We start from the raw sequence: 5,306 nt of genomic DNA on the forward strand, positions 1-5,306 counted from the left end.
TCAGTCAATTTTATTAGGCAGATAATTGAGTTATTGTGAGGTAGATCTTCTTTTTTTAATTTTAATTTCATTACATTTCACTTTGTTTATTTTTCACCAGTTTATTTTCATAAATTTTTGGCAATTTGCTCTTTGTTCAATAAATCAGTTTGTTATTTAAATTTTAATTCAGTCTTTGGGTACCGTCATTATAGTTTAGTTTACCCCATCTTTTCATCTCCTCATTCCCCGATCGACGTGTGGCCTATCACCCGTGGGATATTTCGGACGCACCGCGACTGAGGAAGAAGAGTCTACATGCAGTGGTGAGTATCATTTAAATGTCATTATTTACAGGAGCAGCCGGCGCACAGAGGAAGGAAGAAGTTCACCGCATTTGGTGCCTTTGGAAGGGCACAATATGTACCCTGAGATCGCGATATGAGTATCAATATCATCTTTAGAACACTGTACGATAAACATCACATTATCATACTCGGGTGTTCAATTCACTTCCCTACCTCGTCCTTGCCAAGTAGTATACTAACCGAGAGCATTCAATTCAAAACGTATTGTCAGGTGTGGGGTTCGAACCCACGCTCCCAATCGGGAACCAGAACTTAAGTCTGGCGCCTTAGACCGCTCGGCCAACCTGACACGGAACAGAGTGGTAATACTTATTAATAATACCCTGAATGAAATAAATACAAAACTTGCAAAATTATCTATAGGCCCTACCATTCGTGTGAAATATGACATTACTCCCAAATCCCTATGCGTGCGGGCAGTATATTAACATCCACGGTATCGCCTCCCCGGCATTAGAGGCAACTAAAAGGGACCCAGGGATTCCAGGGTTGGCGACCACGATGCGCTTAGCCGAGTCCTGTCATTGCTTCTACTTGCTTATGAGAACTCCCTTGGCCAACTCTTGTTCCTTTCTTATCCCGACGGTATTAGTTTTCCGAGGTCTAGGGAATATTTCACCTTGTCTTTCTTTGGCCGATACTTTCATTTTTCGAAGTATTGGTCCGCTTCCATTGTATCCCTTTGTTTAGTGATAATGGAGGATGGTTGCCTAGTTATGCTTCCTCTTATCACAGTAAAAACTACCAACAACGTCACTTCTGGAATGAACACAAACAGTAGGATTACAAGTTATGCACAATTAAAAATGATTTCTTCTTCTTCTTGTTATTCTTTACCTGTTTACCCTCCAGGGTCGGTTTTTCCCTCGGACTCAGCGGGGGATACCACCTTTACCGCCTCAAGGGCGGTGTCCTGGAGCTTCATACTCTGGGTCGGGGGATACAACTGGGGAGGATGACCAGTACCACGCCCAGGCGGCCTCGTCTGCTGTGCTGAACAGGGGTGTTATGGGGAGGGGAGATTGAAGGGACAGACAAGGAACAGGGCAAAAAGTGGTCGTGGGAACCCACGAAAAACCACACACTTCGAGGATGGCTAAGGTGGGAACCGAACACCCCCTCTACTCGACCTCCCGAGGCTGAGTTGACACCGTTCCAGTCGTCGTACCACATTTTTTTTCTAATTTCGTGGCAGAGCCGGAAATCGAACCCGGGCCTATGGGGGTGGCAGCTAATCACGCTAACCATTACACCACAGAGGCGCACTAATTAATTACATACCGGGCAAGTTGGCCGTGCGGTTAGGGCCGCTAGGCTGTGAGCTTGCATTCGGGAGAAATTGGGTTCGAACCCCACTGTCGGCAGCCCTGAAGATGGTTTTCTGTGGTTTCCAATTTTTACACCAGGCGAATGCTGGGGCTGAACATTAATTAGGCCACGGCCGCTTCCTTCTCACTCCTAGGCCTATCCTATCGTTGCCTGATTATTTACACCAAGAGTGCGTCATCATGAGACAGGGCGTTCAGACTTACACTTCTCGCCAACAACTAATTGTACGATTTATTATCGTGGAACAGTGGTAGAGTGCGGGCCTCCGATTCCAGAGGTCTCTCTCTCTCTCTCTCTCTCTCTCTCTCTCTCTATCTCTACCTGTTTACCCTCCAGGGTCGGTTTTTCCCTCGGACTCAGTGAGGGATCCTACCTCTACCGCCACAAGGGCAGTGACCTGGAGCTTCAGACTCTGGAGTGTAGGATACAACTGGGGAGGATAACCAGTACCAGTTCACGTGCTATGCTGAACAGGGGCCTTGAGGAGGATGGGAAGAGGGAAGGAAGCGGCCGAGGTCTTAAGTTAAGTACCATCCTGGCATTTGCCTGGAGGAGAAGTTACTAGCCTATGTACCACAATCACACAACTTTCAGACATCACCAATCACACGAAACAATCAGCACTTCTAGAATGGCTGAAGTGGGAATTGAACCCACCTCTACTCAGTTAACCTCCCAAGGCTGAGTGGACCCGGTTCCAGCCCTCGTACAACTTTTCAAATTTCGTAGCAGAGGTGGTCACTACGTTCTCTATATGTGTTATTTAGGTTAGTTATCCTTGATTTTATAGTAGAATAGTACATCTCTTTTATATATTTATTAAATTGAGGGCCACGAACCGTAACTTGGCCACATAATCCGTATATAAATAAATAAATAAATAAATAAATACTATAACACTGAAACGGTATATCGTGACAAGAAGAGAATATTTATTTATTTATTTATTTATTTATTTATTTATTTATTTATTTATTTATTTATTTATTTATTTATTTATTTATTTAATCTTAGAGGGGCTTTCGATTCTCACCTCAGCCATCCTCGAAGTAGTTTTACGTGGTTTCCCACTTTTCCTCCAGGCAAATGCCGGGATCGCACCTAACTTAAGGCTACGGCTGTTTCCTTTCCTCTTCCGTGCTTATCCCTTTGAATCTTCCCATCCCCTACAAGGCGCCTGTTCAGCATAGCAGATGAGGCCGCCTGGTTGAGGTAGTGGTCATCCTCCCGAGTTGTATCCCTCCCTCCCAAAGGACACTGGCCTTGAGGCGGTAGAGGTGGGATTGCTCGCCGAGTCCGAGGGAAAAACCAGCCCTGGAGGGTAAACAGATTAAAAAAGAAAAATGTCCACCTCTGTGGTGTAGTGGCTAGTGTGATTAGCTGACACCCCCGGAGGCCCGGGTTCGATTCCCGGCTCTGCCACGAAATTTGAAAAGTGGTATGCGGGCTGGAACGAGGTCCACTCAGCCTCGGCAGGTCAACTGAGTAGAGGCGGGTTCGATTCCTACCTCAGCCATCCTGGAAGAGTTTTCCGTGGTTTCCCACTTCTCCTCCAGACAAATGCCGGAATGTTACCTAACTTAAGGCTACGGCCGCTTCCTTGTCTATTCCTTCCAATCACCCGGTCCCCCACCAAGGCCCCTGTTCAGCATAGCAGGTGAGGCCGAGTGGGCGAGGTACTGGTCATCCTCCCCAGTTGTATCCCCCAACCCAGAGTCTGAAGCTCCAGGACACTGCCCTTGGGGCGGCAGAGGTGGGATTGCTCGCTGAGTCCGAGGAAAAAACCAACCCTGGAGGGTAAACAGATTAAGTAAGTAAGTAAGTAAGAAAGCTGACCTCCCGAGGCTGATTGAGAACAAGAGAATAAATGAGCCCAAAATGTCATTCCAGATTGTCGAATTTTAAGCCTTAATGAAAGTACAGCCCGGTGTGAAAATGGAAAACCACGGATAAGCATATTTAGGGCTGCCGATTATAGGGTTCGAACCCACTACCTTCCAAATGTAAGCAGATAGCTACGTGAGGCAGACCGTGTAGCCACTTGCTCGAGCAACATAGGATCCACCAGGAATCGAGCCTCAGTGTTCCGGATGGGAAGTTAGTACTTAAGCCACTGACATAATCACGTCCCATCTCTATTTTCTATGCCTTAGATAGAGCTAGAGTTCCAGATCAAGATTCTGTGTCTTATTAGATGACAGCACGAGCTCCACGCTCACATAATTAGTAGCTTTCTAGAAGTATCCAGTCACTGTGTGCCAGTAAATCGTTAGTCAGGTTGGCCGAGCGGTCTAAGGCGCCAGACTTAAGTTCTGGTTCCCGAGAGGGAGCGTGGGTTCGAACCCCACACCTGACAAAGATTTTATATGATTGCTCCCTATTCCAACAAAATGTGATAGCGAATGATATTATTACTTCACTTGGTTTTCTTAGGTAAGATGAATGGGTCCATTTAAATTGTTATCTAGGCAACTGGTAATCCATCACAGACCTTTCACAAGCTTTTGGCTGCATGCCAAGAAGAAATGGAGTTTCTTTTTAAACCGAACCTCGTTCATGTCCTCAACTTTAATGTGGAACTGGCTCATTTTTAGAATCCGTTACCTTACCTCACGACAAACATATGTGAACGGATTTAAAAAAAAGGTATTTTGTCAGTGTCGGCACAGTCAACAATCACCACTGATCTCCATTTAGGGCAGTCGCCCACGTGGCAGACTCCCTATCTGTATTTTACCCAGTCTTTTCGTAAATAGTTGCAAAGAATTTGAACATTTATCGAACATCTCACTTGGTGAATTATTCCAGTCCCTAACTCCCTTTCCTGTAAACGAATATTTGCCCCAATTTGTCCTCTTGCATTCCAACTTTATCTTCCTACTTTGATCTTTCCTACTTTTAAAAACACCACTCAAACTTATTCGCTTACTGATGTCATTCCACGCCATCTCTCCGCTGACAACTCGGAACAAAGCACTTAGTCGAGCAGCTCGTCTCTTTTCTCCCAAATCTCTCCAGTCCAAACTTTCCAACATTTTCGTAATGCTACCCTTTTATCGAAAATTACCCTGAACAAATCGAATAGTTTTTCGTTGGATTTTTTTCACTTCTCGAACCAAGTAATCCTGGTGAGGGGCCCGTACGATACACTGGAACCATACTCAATTTGGGGTCTTGCCAGAGATTTATATGCCCTCTCCTTTACATCCTTACTACAACCCCTAAATACCCTAAAAACCATGTGCAGAGACCTGTACCATTTATTTACAATACCGTTTATGTGATTACCCCAATGAAGATTTCTCCTTATATTAACACCTAGGTACACACAGTGATCCCCATAAGGAATTTTCACACCATCAGCACAGTAACTGTCCGACTCGTTGGCTGAATGGTCAGCGTACTGGCCTTCGGTTCAGAGGGTCCCGGGTTCGATTCCCGGCCGGGTCGGGGATTTTAACCTTCATTGGTTAATTCCAATGGCCCGGGGGCTGGGTGTTTGTGCTGTCCCCAACATCCCTGCAACTCACACACCACACATAACACTATCCTCCACCACAATAACACGCAGTTACCTACACATGGCAGATGCCGCCCACCCTCATCGGAGGGTCTGCCTTACAAGGGCTG

General features: G+C 45.8%; 2 non-coding genes across 2 annotated transcripts; one reads left to right on the forward strand and one right to left on the reverse strand.

Moving 5' to 3' along the window:
• Positions 1–552: 552 nt before the first annotated feature.
• On the reverse strand, positions 553–636 carry TRNAL-UAA (transfer RNA leucine (anticodon UAA)). Its single transcript has one exon. It is a non-coding gene; the product is annotated as a tRNA-Leu (tRNA).
• A 3,312-nt stretch (positions 637–3,948) lies between these two features.
• Positions 3,949–4,032, forward strand: TRNAL-UAA (transfer RNA leucine (anticodon UAA)). The gene has a single exon. It is a non-coding gene; the product is annotated as a tRNA-Leu (tRNA).
• The last annotated feature ends 1,274 nt before the right edge of the window (positions 4,033–5,306 follow it).

Source organism: Anabrus simplex, chromosome 8, assembly GCF_040414725.1.
Source record: "Anabrus simplex isolate iqAnaSimp1 chromosome 8, ASM4041472v1, whole genome shotgun sequence".
Lineage (NCBI taxonomy): Eukaryota > Metazoa > Arthropoda > Insecta > Orthoptera > Tettigoniidae > Anabrus > Anabrus simplex.